Here is a 14,733-nt window from a genome sequence, read left to right as displayed (position 1 = left end):
CAGGCTTCCTAACTAGATGTTGTTGGCCATGGGCCTGAGCAGAAGTTCCCGTCCTGTTTCCCTGTGTGCCTAGTAATCCAAGGCACTGCCTCCTCTGGCTTTTCTGCCTTTGCCTCGAAGGGCGTGAGCAGGGCTTGCCCAGGAAAATGCACCAGCCAGGCCTTTGAACTCTGAGGGGTAGAAAGCCACACCTGTCCTGCCTGTCAGTCCAGCCAGTAACTGGATTCTCCGGGAAACTCACTCGGCACCAGTCACTGAGCAGCAAATATCACCTACTTTCAGAGGTTTTACGTTGCCCCACCCTGAGCAGAACAAACAAAGCTGGATGAAACAGCTGGCCTTTGCCATCAAAGGAACTGACTGCTAGCTGGAGCTCCAGATGCCCCAGCACAAGAGAACCAAGACTGAGTCATCCGTTCATTTATTCCAGGAAACCATGTCCCCAGGAGACAGAAGGGACCCAGGACAGCCCCTGCCTTCAACAGGGAGAGGGAAACCAGTGGACTGCAGTTTATTTATTTATTAAAAATATTTTTTTAATGTTTCATTTTGAGAGAGACAGGCACACACAGAGTGTGAGCAAGGGAGGGGCAGAGAGAGAGGGAGACACAGGATCCGAAGCAGGCTCCAGGCTCCGAGCGGTCAGCACAGAGCCCGACGTGGGGCTCGAACTCACAGACGGTGAGATCGTGACCTGAGCTGAAGTCAGACACTTAACTGACTGAGCCACCCAGGTGCCCCAAGATGCAGTTTAGCCCGTTAGGTGGCTTGACAAACCCAGAGGAGGAATCAAACCCTTGAGGAAACGGAGGTGATGGGGCTCATATCTTCTTTTATTATGGAAATTACCAAGCAGAAGCAGGTAGAGAGAACAGCATCATGAATCCTCAGCATCCATCCTCCAGTTACAACAATTAGGAACTTATGGCCAATCTTACTTCATTTGTACCCCCACCCTAACCTACTGGATTATTCTATAGCAGACTCCAGAGATCATATTGTTTTGCCCATAAATACTCTAAACGATAAGGATTCTTTTTTTTTTTTTTTTTCCTAACAAAATGATAAAATAAAAAATAAAATACTTGGTCAATGTTTAAATTCCCGACTGTCTCATAATATTTTCTTACAGTTGGTTCATTCAGATCAGGATCCAAACCAGGTCTGATGCGGGCAGGCTGAGTCTGAGAACCCAGAGGAGGGTCCCACCAGACCAGCCAAGAGGGTCCTTGACTTCATGCAGCATAGAAATCAAATGCAAGCCAGAGAAAGTAAAAACAGAGTTTATTGAATAGTGTAAGTGATGGGTAGAGAATAACAGATGGGGTGTCTGGGAGACTGAGGAAGGAAAATAGAATAAGTCTTGTTGCTTGGGGCTCGGGGTTTATATTAGAAAAGGATCTAAAGGGGGCGCCTGGGTGGCGCAGTCGGTTAAGCGTCTGACTTCAGCTCAGGTCACGATCTCGCGCTCCGTGTGTTCGAGCCCCGCGTCAGGCTCTGGGCTGATGGCTCAGAGCCTGGAGCCTGCTTCCGATTCTGTGTCTCCCTCTCTCTCTGCCCCTCCCCCGTTCATGCTCTGTCTCTCTCTGTCTTAAAAATAAATAAACGTTAAAGAAAAAAATTAAAAAAAAAAAAAAGAAAAGGATCTAAGGTATGCATTCCTCCAGGAATCCAGGGTAAAGTCCAATCCTAGGGGAGTGTCAGGTGAACAAGCGATGTCATTCCAGGGGCGCCTGGATTTCAGCTCAGGTCATGATCTCACAGTTCGTGAGATTGAGCCCCAACATCGTTCTCCACTCTGGCACTGTGACGCCTGCTTGGGATTCTTTCTCTTCCTCTCTCTGCCCCTCCCCTGCTCACTCTCTCTGTCTCTCTCTCAAAAATAAATAAATAAACTTAAAAAACAAACAAAAACAAACAAACAAAAAAACCCTGGTAGCAGAGCCCTCGGGGTGTGGAGGCAGCCCTCAGGTGACTACTGACCTTTGTCCGGGCCTCAGAGCCTCTGGGAAGCCAGGCTGTATCTATGGTTGTCTTGGGGTTCAAGTCCACAGAGCCCAGGAAGGTCAAGAATGAGGCCATGATAGAATCCATGAACGTTGACATCTAGTCCAGTTTTTCTAGAGCAAACATACATTGCTCTCGTGTATTCCTTCATTTACTCTTGTATTTAACATGTATTCATTAAATACCCTCTGTGTGCCAGATGCTGGTGATATAATGATGGACAAAAATAGTTTACAGTTTACTGAAATAGGCTTTAGTAAAATTCATATAGATTAATGTCAAATTATAACTCTGATGGTGCCCAGTTTGGATGCCATCCGAAAGACCTCAAGCTTTTTCCTACAGGTCATGGGCGATCACAGAAGGTTTTGGAGCAGGTACGTGAAAGGATCGTAGAAGAATTCCTTGTGAATTTTCCCTTTGCAGCAGCAGTGACTGACTCAAAAGAATGAGCATCTAATAACAAAACGTGGCATGCCTCAAAGTATACTTTATAATTTGGGTCTGTTCTATGCTGGGCTTTTTGTGATGGTTGATTCTTAAAGATCCCAGAGAGAGGGGCACCTGGGTGGCTCAGTTGGTTAAGCATCCGACTCTAGATTTCAGCTCAGGTCATGATCTCATGGTTCGTGGGATCGAGCCCTGTGTCAGGTTCCATGCTGACAGCAAGGAAGCTGCTTGGGATTCTCTCTCTCTCTCTCTCTCTCTCTCTGCCCCTCCACTGCTTGAACATACTCTCTCTCTCTCTCAAAATAAATAAATAAACATTCAGGGGAAAAAAAGATCCCAGAGAGAAATTCTGAAGCTGGCCATACTTAACAAACTCAGCATGGCCAAATCTTCACTGAAGAGGCTTGCTTCTGTTCTTGAATTCCTGATCTGTTTCTCCTTGTTACCCAGATTCACAACTAGCCTCCATTCAGGGTTAACATAGCTCTTGGCCCTTCACAGGCACTAAATAAGTATTTGGTGAGTAAGTGGATGATGGAGAAATTAAGACTGAATGAAGAACAAATTAATAAGTTGCAGACCTCTTGATGTAAATTAAACAATAAATACATTTTTTTAAATTTTTTAATTTATTTTTGAGACAGAGAGAGACAGAGCATGAGCAGGGGAGGGGCAGAGAGAGAGAGGGAGACACAGAATCCGAAGCAGGCTCCAGGCCCTGAGCTGTCAGCACAGAGCCGGACGCGGGGCTCGAACTCACAGACTGTGAGATCATGACCTGAGCTGAAGTCGGGCGCTTAACCGACTGAGCCACCCAGGTGCCCCAACAATAAATAAATTTTAAAAAAAGAATATATGATTACTTCCACAAGAAAAAAAAATAAGTTGCAGACCTCTTAAATTCTTTCCTTTCCTGTGGCTTTTGCTCTATCACTGCCTCTCTCACTCCCTCTGGCCTGGGGCAGGCCCACAGCATTGCTACCTTGTTTTTTTTCCCCCAGCTTCCTAACAGATCACCCCGCCTGTAGTCTTGGGCCTTCCCTGGCCTGTCCTTGCTCCCTCACTCTGCCAGGGAGATCATCTCACAACCCGGAAGTCATCATGTAACTCCTCCGCTCCAAAACCTTCAGCGGCTTCGGGGGGAGTAGTTGGGTTCTTAGCATGACGTCCGGATTGAGCACTGTCACCCCTTTGGAGGTCCCCCTCTTACCATCTGTCCTCTTGGGCACACTTCCTCTTCTGGAGGCACTCTTCAAAGTTGCACACAGTTTTGAGAAAAGCCCCTTTTACTTGTGTTGGTTTGATAAGACAACAGCATCCAAGGGCTGAGTGTCTGAGGATGAAGCCATGCTGACGAGGCTGAGGGGATGGGCGTAAAGGAGACACGGAGGGACCGAGCATGGTGGTTAAGAGAGTCAGGAGCACAGAGCGCTAGGTTCGACGCTGGCTCTTCTCTTTACCAGCTCTGTGACCTCAGGCCGATTGCTCAGTCTCACCCACAACCGTCAGGCACGCCGGTGTACCATTAAAAGGTCACAGGAGCAAGGCGATGTTATTCATCCGTAGGTCAGCCAGGCAGGCTGGGCATGGGGCAGCTAGGGACCCCTGGCCGGACACCTCTGCAAGGTGGATTAGCCATCTTGGTCTGACGGGGACTGGAGGCGTTCCCAGGACCAGGTACTTTCAGTTGCAAAACTGGGAAAGTCCTGGGCAAACTGGGATGAGTGGTCACCCTATACCTGGGCCCCTGCCAACCTCGTGTGTTTAGTCCAGCATATGTTATTTTGTACACGCGTCTACGATATGGAAAAGGCTGGTAATTCTGTAAAGTGGGGATTGGAAAAGGTTGGGAAGCTCAGTTTCTTCATCTGTAAAGTGGGGGTGCTAAGAGTGCTTACCTCGTTTGGTTGTCGTGAAGATTAAGTGAATAAAGCAGGACCTTTTGATCCTGTGCTTTTGACCCAGAAGCACAGCCAGATTCTATGTCTTTGCCAACCAAGGGCCCCTTGCTCCAAGATTTAAAAAAAAAAAAAACAACAAAACTATCCACAATTTATCTGCCAGTGTTACAAATGTGAGGTACAGTAGCACACTACGTTAAATTGGAAAAATAAATGCAAACTCCTCACCTTAAAAAATAATTATTGTCAGTGCCGATTACTAATAACTATTGTCATTGCTGATTACTAAGAGGGCTCCAAGGGCAGCACCCCCCTGCCCAGAGACAACTCTCAGAAGGCTCATGTGTGCTGTTCTCCTCCAGAGGAGGGGCAATGAGTCCATGGCTTGGGGAAAGAGGAAACTGGAACATCCTCCTGTTGCCAGAAAGCCAGCAGGCTGTAAATAACATTAGCGGCACTGATAGGACAAAGGAACCAACCTCTCACGGGCCACGACGTGACCACTGTGGCATCTATATCAACCTGATGGTTATTTTATTATTGTTGCTGTCAAAGTTATTGGAAAAGTTGAATCTGTGAAAGGCCATGAGTTCATGATGACAACCGAAATAGGAAAGTTCCAAATAGAAAAAGGACACAAAAACTGGTTGAAACGCGTAAGAATGGTGACTGTCATACAATATGTTTAACGGTTTTTTTTTTTTCTTTTTCAAGGAAGCTCTATGTCCAACGTGGAACTTGAACTCACAACCCCGAGATCAAGAGTCACATGCTCTACCAACTAAGCCAGCCAGGTCCCATAACTTTTTAATCTTAAAAAGATTGGGGTGCCTGGGTGGCTCAGTCGGTTAAGCGACCGATTTCGGCTCAGGTCATGATCTCACAGTCCGTGAGTTCGAGCCCCGCGTCGGGCTCTGTGCTGATAGCTCAGAGCCTGGAGCCTGCTTCAGATTCTGTGTCTCCCTCTCTCTCTGACCCTCCCTCATTCATGCTCTGTCTCTCTCTGTCTCAAAAATAAATAAACATTAAAAAAAAAAGATTACTTAGTTGCTTCTTTTATTAATGAGATGTCTGTTTATAAAGTATACATATTCACTGTTCCCACCAGGATAAGTAAAGCAACTCACTGAAAGGGCGGGCCTACGCTGGCCGACTCCATCTTGTTCTGTGTCCTTCACCTTGACCACACCTCCTCCCCTTGAGTAACCCCCCCCCTCACCTGCCTAACAGGACTCGGACCCTTCCCCAGCCAATCGGCTGAGGCCATAGCCATTACCTCACCAACTGCCCCCAGGCCCCAATAAAACTTTTGTCCTTTTGAAACTCGCTCTCTCTCCCTGGTATCTCACCGCTGTGTCGGTGCAGGTAGGGGATTGAGCTCGAGCTAGCTCGAATAAAGGCTCTTTTGCTTTTACATCGGACTCGGCTCCCTGGCGGTATTTGGGGATCACGAATTCTGGGCATAACATTTGGGGGCTCGTCCGGGATCCCCAAGACCCTCAAGGGACCCCCGATCCGGAGAGCCTGACTGGCCACGGTTAGTGTCTGTTTGTTCTGTCTTTTCTGTGTGAGCTCATTTATGGAATTCCGGTAGTGCCCGACGAGGTCTAAGTGGACGCACTGGAGGACCATGGGCCGGGAGTTTCGGAAGACGTTCCGATCCTCCCTTCTGGAGGGACGTGGAATCCCCTCAAAAGTCTGAGACGAGGCGGGTCGCTCCCGCTGGTCGGCGTGAGGCCGTCGTCTTTGGAGGGACGTGGAATCCCCTCATCGGTTTTGGAGGGACGTGGAATCCCCTCAAATGTCTAAGCTAGCTCTCAGTTTTGCTTCCATGGAGTTGGAAGACTTTCTAGGGGCCCTCTGTTTGTCTGTTTTTGTGTTTCTCTGTTTTGTTCTGTGGACTTACTGGACGGACGTTATGGGACAGACTCAGACTACTCCTCTAAGTATTATGGTTGATCACTTTAAGGATGTGAGGGGAAGAGCTAACAACCTCAGTGTGGAAGTCCGAAAGGGTCGGTTGCAGTTTTTTTGTTCTAGCGAGTGGCCAACTTTCAATGTCGGATGGCCACCAGAGGGGACCTTCGACCTCCCTACCATCCACCGAGTCAGGAGTATCATCTCTCAGCCTAAGACGGGCCATCTTGATCAGCTCCCTTACATTATCACTTGGCAGGACCTTGTAGAAGACCCACCCTCTTGGCTTAAGCCCTTCCTAGTCCCGCTCCCTCCGGAGCCAAAACCCATTCTTGCTTTGCAGGAGACAGAGAAGAGGAAAAGTCTTACCCAGCCTTCAGCACCCCTCTACCCTGTCCTACAGGGGGGTACTGAAGAAGAATTAATTTTTCCTCCCCCGTATAACCCCTCTAGGATGCCGGAAGAACACCATCCTCCCCCTCCAGGGGAGGCAGACGCTGTTCCAAGAGCGGGAGGCGGAAACGCTCCAGTGGGAAGCCCGCCCTTTACCAGACAAAGGGCTCAGAGGGAGCAATCCGCCTCCGCCACCGACTCCACTATTCTGCCCCTGCGAGCCACCGGACCCCCAGACGCGGAGGGGAATCAGCCCCATCACTATTGGCCTTTCGCCACTAGTGACCTCTACAATTGGAAAGCTCAGAATCCTAAGTTTTCCAAGAAACCGGCAGGGCTTATTGATTTATTAGACTCTGTTTTTTTTACCCATCAGCCCACGTGGGACAATTGCCAGCAGCTTTTGCAGGTCCTGTTCACGACTGAAGAAAGAGAAAGAATCCTCAATGGGGCCCGAAAACTAGTTCCGGGCGCAGACGGGAATCCCACCACCAACCAGGCTCAGATAGATGCCTCCTTCCCCTTAACTCGGCCCCAGTGGGATTTCAACACGGCAGAAGGTAAGGAGAGGCTCCGGGTCTACCGCCAGACTCTAATGGGGGGTCTCCGAATGGCTGCTAGAAAGCCAACCTATTTGGCCAAGGTAGGAAATATACAACAGGGAAAAGATGAATCTCCGGCTGCCTTTTTAGAACGGATCATGGAGGCATTCCGTACCTATACCTTCATGGATCCAGAGGCTCCGGAAAGCAAGGCAGCTGTTATCATGGCCTTTGTAAACCAATCGGCCATAGACATTAGGAGAAAATTACAAAAAAATAGATAGACTAGGAGAAAAAAGTCTGCAGGACTTACTGGTGGTAGCCGAAAAGGTATATAATAACCGGGAGCCTCCTGAGGACAAGCAGGCTCGCGCCATGGCAGCTGCCAGCAGTAAGCAGACTCGAGACCTGGCCAGAATACTACTAGCTACCACTGCTGACTTCCCCGAGGAACGAGACCGCCGTCTCCGGCAGCTGGCAGACGACGCAAGAAAAGGTGAAGGAACCACCAAGGGGGGGAAGCAGAGGCTGCAGAAGGATCAGTGTGCATACTGCAAGGAGATAGGGCATTGGGCCCAAGATTGTCCAAAAAGGGCCGGCGGGAAGGGAAGCAAGACTGATCGAGTAAAAGTCCTAGAGCTAGATGAACTAAGTGATTAGGGGAGTCGGGGTTCGGACCCTCTCCCAGAACCCAGGGTAACTCTTAAAGTGGAGGGGACCCCTATTGACTTCCTTGTCGACACTGGAGCACAACATTCGGTCCTCCGCACCCCACAAGGAAAACTAGCCAGCAAGAAGTCCTGGGTACAAGGGGCAACTGGTATGAGCCAGTATTCATGGACTACCCGAAGAACAGTAGATTTGGCAACGGGCCGGGTATCCCACTCCTTTATGGTAATACCAGAATGCCCTTACCCGCTGATAGGATGGGACTTACTGACCAAGATTGGAGCTCAGATAACTTTCAGACAAGGGGGGCCTCAGGTCACCGATGGCAAGGGCCACCCCATCCAGGTCCTGACCATGAAACTGGAGGATGAATACCTCCTCCACCAGGAGGCGCTCCCGAGAGAGAATAATATAGACAGATGGCTACAAGAATTCTCCTCGGTTTGGGCAGAGACGGGGGGGGGGGGGGGGGGGGGGGGGGGGGGGGGGGATGGGACTAGCCGCTCACAGGACCCCAGTCCTGGTAGAGCTCAAGCCAGGAGAGAGTCCGGTAAGGATCAAACAATACCCCATGTCTCAGGAGGCCCGGAAGGGGATCCAGTCACACATCCGGAGACTACGAAGCCTAGGGGTACTAGTTCCTTGCCAGTCTGCCTGGAACACCCCTTTACTGCCGGTCAAAAAGCCTCACACAAATGACAACCGACCGGTACAAGACCTCCGGGAAGTAAATAAGAGGGTCGCGGACATAAACCCAACTGTTCCCAACCCATATACTCTCTTGAGCTCCTTGGTGCCCTCCAGGGTCTGGTATACTGTACTAGATTTAAAGGACGCCTTCTTCAGTCTGCCGCTGGCACCCCAGAGCCAACCCTCGTTCGCCTTTGAGTGGCATGATCCGGAGGAGGGCTACAGTGGGCAACTCACCTGGACACGGCTACCTCAGGGATTCAAAAATTCACCCACCATCTTCGACGAGGCACTACACGAGGACCTGGGTGAGTACAGAAGGGAGCACCCTGGCCTCACCCTCCTACAGTACGTAGATGACATCCTGATTGTTGCCGACACTGCCAAAGACTGTGAGCGAGGGACCCAGGACCTGCTGGCTACCCTGGGGGCCTTAGGGTACCGGGCATCCGCGAAGAAGGCTCAGATATGCAGGGAGAGGGTAAGTTACCTGGGATATATCCTGGAGGGCGGACAGCGGCGGTTATCAGATGCCAGAAAAGAAACTGTCCTAAAGATCCCTACTCCCACCTCCCGAAGAGAAGTGAGGGAATTCCTAGGATCAGCCGGCTACTGCCGCCTCTGGGTTCCAGGTTTTGCTGAGATCGCCAGGCCCCTATATGAAGCTACCAAAGAGGGGAAAACATTTAAATGGGCTGAAAAAGAAGAAACTGCCTTTAATCAGTTAAAAAAGGCCCTCCTGAGTGCCCCAGCCCTGGGCCTACCAGACATTACGAAGCCCTTCCACCTCTTTGTAGACGAACATAAGGGAATAGCAAAAGGGGTTCTAACTCAAGCCTTAGGCCCCTGGAACCGCCCAGTGGCTTAACTGTCTAAGAAACTAGACCCAGTGGCTGCCGGCTGGCCGCCATGCCTAAGAATTATTGCGACGACAGCACTCCTAGTCAAGGATGCAGACAAACTGACCCTAGGACAGGAGATCTGGATCACGACCCCACACGCCATTGAAGGGGTCCTGAAACAGCCTCCGGATAGATGGATGAGCAATACACGTATGACTCATTACCAGAGCCTCCTACTCAACCCTCCACGAGTGCGGTTCCACCCCAGCGCAGCCCTCAATCCTGCAACCCTGCTGCCCGACCCTGACCTAGGTGCTCCACTACATGACTGTGCGGGAATCCTGGAACAAGTACATGGATTCCGGACGGACCTGACCGACCGGCCCCTCCCCGATGCCGAGGCTACTTGGTTCACTGATGGCAGCAGCTTTGTGCGAGACGGACACAGGTATGCGGGTGCAGCGGTGGTCACTGAAACGGACACCGTATGGGCGGAGGCTCTACCCTCCGGAACGTCAGCCCAGCGAGCAGAGCTCATAGCCCTCACAAAGGCGCTGATGCTGGGAGCTGGAAAACGGCTTAACATCTACACAGACAGCCGTTATGCATTTGCCACAGCTCATATTCATGGGGCAATTTATCAGGAGAGGGGGTTACTGACGGCAGAAGGACGGACTATAAAAAATAAGCAGGAGATACTTAACCTGCTTACGGCCTTATGGCTTCCTGCCAAGCTAGCCATTATCCACTGCCAAGGGCACCAAAAAGCTGATAACCCAGTAGCTAGAGGTAATCGAAAGGCTGACCAGGCAGCCAAGGCAGTCGCCCTTACTTCAGTCCCCACCATGACCATACAACTACCGGACCCGGGAGACCCAGTTTTACCAGACCAGCCCAAACACTCCCAGGAGGAGTTACAGCGGATCAAGAAACTCCCCATGGCCCAGGAGATAAAGGGATGGTGGTATACACCTAACAAGGAGCTCGTGCTGCCAGACCGGCTCGGAGTCTCAATATTAGAGCACATGCATCGGTCTACTCACATGGGGGCCCGAAAATTGAAAGACTTAATCCGACATGCCGGAATCAAGATTCACCAACAGGACACCAAAATAGAGCAAGTTGTATCTGCCTGCAAGACCTGCCAACTCACCAACGCGAGAGCCACATCAAATAAAAAAGGAACCAGGCTCAGAGGCACCAGACCGGGAGCCCAATGGGAAGTCGACTTCACTGAAGTCAAACCAGGAAAGTATGGTTTTAAATATCTTTTAGTATTTACAGACACCTCTGGCTGGGTGGAGGCTTACCCAACCAAGCATGAAACGGCTCAGACGGTGGCTAAGCTACTAGAAGACATCTTACCCAGGTATGGTTTTCCTGCCATGGTAGGATCAGACAATGGACCAGCTTTTATCTCGCAGGTAACACAGGCAGTAGCCAAGGCGGTGGGGGCAAACTGGAAATTACATTGTGCTTATAGGCCCCAGAGCTCAGGACAGGTAGAAAGAATGAATAGAACCCTAAAAGAGACCCTTACCAAATTAACCATGGAGACTGGCGGGGACTGGGTGACTCTCCTACCGTACGCCCTTTACTGGGTTAGAAACACTCCTTACACTCTGGGTTTTACTCCCTACGAGATCATGTTTGGCAGGCCACCCCCTGTTATTCCCAGCCTTCGAGCTGAACTTATTGCGGAGTTTAAAGATCAAGAACTTTTTCTTTCCTTGAGCGGGCTCCAGAGGGCGCACGAGGACATTTGGCCGCGCCTCCGTGCCATCTACGAGGCTGGCCCGATCCCGACAACTCATCAGTACAGGCCCGGAGACTGGGTCTACGTCAAGAGGCACCACCGAGAGACTCTCGAGCCGCGCTGGAAGGGACCCTACATCGTGGTGTTGACAACCCCCACCGCTCTCAAGGTAGACGGCATCGCGACCTGGGTCCATCACACCCACGCTCGGCCAGCGGACCCCTCCTCGATCCGGAAGGACGTTGTCACGCGATGGGCCATCAGTCGGGACCAACACAACCCGCTCAAGCTCAAGCTACAGCGCATTCGACCCACCTAATATTGGTAACTCTGTTAACTCTGCTTGTCATTGCTCATGCTGCCGGGAGTCCCCACGCCCCCCAAAACATCACCTGGCAGATCATAGACACCAGCTTGGGGACAATACTTAATCAGACGTCCCAGAGCCACCCCAGGGACACTTGGTTCCCAGAACTTTGCGTAAACCTTCAAACTCTGTTCCCCTTGTCACCATAAATGCAGCCGGTCCCATGATTCGGTCCCTAAGCTAAATGACAAGGGGGGAATGAAAGGGCAGGCCTACGCTGGCCGACTCCATCTTGTTCTGTGTCCTTCACCTTGACCACACCTCCTCCCCTTGAGTAGCCCCCCCCCCCTCACCTGCCTAACAGGACTCGGACCCTTCCCCAGCCAATCGGCTGAGGCCATAGCCATTACCTCACCAACTGCCCCTAGGCCCCAATAAAACCTTTGTCCTTTTGCAACTCGCTCTCTCTCCCTGGTATCTCACCGCTGTGTCGGTGCAGGTAGGGGATTGAGCTCGAGCTAGCTCGAATAAAGGCTCTTTTGCTTTTACATCGGACTCGGCTCCCTGGCGGTATTTGGGGATCACGAATCCTGGGCATAACACTCACAGGTCTGATGAGAAGTCAAGAGTTCCAGGGTGCTTGGGTGGCTCTGTCGGTTAAGCGGCTGACTTCAGCTCAGGTCATGATCCCAGAGTTTGTGGCTTCAAGCCTTGGGCCGGGCTCTGTGCTGACAGCTCAGAGCCTGGAGCCTGCTTCAGATTCTGTGTCTCCCTCTCTCTCCACCCCTCCCCTGTTCATTCTCTGCTTCTCTCTTTCTCTCCCAAAAATAAATAAACATTAAAAAAAAAAAAAAAAAAGGAAGGACTCAAAGAGTTCTAGACAAAGGGAACTGTGGGTGGAACACAGATGGTTGGGCTGGGTTGGTCACACACAAAGACGAAATTGGTGAGGACAACAGAGTACTCCAAGAACCAATCAGCCTCGAGTCCTGCTAACTCGACAGACTCAATCCCTCTTCTAGAAAATGAAGCCTTCAGGTGGCCCTATGAACATAACAAAATAACGTCTTAATAGGAATACATGAATTTTCAAAAATGCAAAAGTGCCCATCGGTGTTAACAAACGGACGAGTTATGTAATGCGGCCCATGTGAGACTGAAAGCCTATCGTTTGAGGGAAGACAGCAGGTTGCAAAAAACTAAAACCTATATAGAAGGCATGACTTAAAAAGTCTTAGACACAACAAAAAAAAAACATCATTTTTGTGTGTTTTGTCTGTTCCCTAAGATATTTGAAGTACTTTTAAGAAAGAGCCATACCAAAACTTTAATTGCAGTTTAAAAATCTAAAGATATTTACTTAAGTTGGTCAACAATGTTTAAATACTCAAAAGAGTGATTTCAAGTTTTATTAGCTGTAAGACTTGAATAGAGTGAGCATTAAATAGTTGTGGGGGTTCTGCCACATATAAAAAGCCTCTCTGGTATTGAGATAATTCTGTAGGGAGCGCCTGGCTGGCTCAGTCGGTAGACCATATGAATCTTGATCTCAGGGTTGTGGGTTTGAGCCCCACATTGGGTGTAGAGATTACTTAAGAATAAAATCTCATAGGGGCGCCTGGGTCGCTCAGTCGGTTAAGCGTCCTGACTTTGGCTCAGGTCATGATCTCGCCGTTCACGAGTTCGAGCCCCGCATCAGGCTCTGTGCTGACAGCTCAGAGCCTGGAGCCTGCTTCAGATTCTGTGTTTCCATCTCTCTGCTCCTCCCCTGCTCACACTCTCTCTCTCTCTCTATTCAAAACAAATTAAAAAAAAAAAAAAAACAGGAAAAAAAACTTAAAAAAATAAAATCTCATGAAAAAAAGAATTCTATCAGTATTATCCAATTCATATCTATTATTACTGGTAGAAAGAATCAGTACAATATAAAACTGAAAATTGTTACCCAGTAAAAGTTGGAGAATCACATGTTGTCTATAACATTGACAACTTCAAAAAGTCCCCTGAATCAAATTGTACTTGATAGAAATAATAAGCACCCATAAAACTACAGTGGCAGATGTGAAAAATTAGTAAAATTTGGTTTGGATCAAACTTGAATGATGAATTAAGCACTCAGTATAAAATTTGTCCAGGAAAGAACTGATTCACATAAATATTATTTTAGTAAAATTAAAAATGGAAAAAATTAGAAATGAGTAAATCTCACTGTAGAGAAAATTGAGCAGGAAATTAAGTCTAATGAAAATTCATCAATGTAGGGACAGTTCTGATTAAAATATGTGCATTTATAAAGTAGAGGCAAAATGACATGAGAAGTTGAAATGGCTTTTTTTTTAACTGTGATCAAATATACATAAAATAATATTCATTATTTTAACCATTTTACTTATTAAATGTTTGTATTATTTTAATTTTTGAGAGAGAGAGACAGATGTGAGCAGGGGAGGGGCAGAGAGAGAGGGAGACCCAGAATCTGAAGCAGGCTCCAGGCTCCCAGCTGTCAGCACAGAGCCCGATGTGGAGCTCGAACTCGTGAACTGCGAGATCATGACCTGAGCCAAAGTCAGATGCTTAACCAATGGAGCCATCCAGGTGCCCCATTTTAACCATTAAAAAATTTTGGGGGGGTAATGTTTATTTATTTTGCAGAGAGAGAGAGAGAGGAAGACAGAGAGAGAGGAAGAGAGAGAGAGGGCAGCGAGAGAGGGACACAGAATCTGATGCAGGCTCCAGGCTCTGAGCTGTCAGTGCAGAGCCCAATGTGGGGCTTGAATAAAGAGCCATGAGATCATGATCTGAGGTTTAACCCACTGAGCCATCCAGGCACCCCTAACCATTTAAAATGTACAGTTCAGTGGCATTCGCACTATGTTCCCTGGTATTTTAGCATGTGTCAGAATTTCCTTCCTTTTTAAGGATGAAAAATATTCGATTGTATGCCCATACCACATTTTGTTTTCCATTCATGTTTCAGTGGATACTTGGGTTGCTGTGAAATATGCTACTATGAATGTGGGTGTACAAGTATCTGAGTCTCTTTTGGTTCTTTGGGGGTCTCTTACAATTTCTGGGGTATATACCCGGAAATAGAACTGCTGGATCATATGGTAATTTTACTTTTCATTTTTTGAGGAACTACCATACCTGGAGAGGGAAAAGGAAGACTTCAACTTGACAAGAGCAAACCTTGAGAGATGAAATCACGAACATGCACACAAACACACACACATAAGTCACAGAATTATTTTAGTGCTGA

This window comes from Panthera leo, chromosome C1 (assembly GCF_018350215.1).
Source record: "Panthera leo isolate Ple1 chromosome C1, P.leo_Ple1_pat1.1, whole genome shotgun sequence".
Classification (NCBI taxonomy): Eukaryota; Metazoa; Chordata; class Mammalia; order Carnivora; family Felidae; genus Panthera; species Panthera leo.
Note: the sequence above shows the minus strand (reverse complement) of the source record.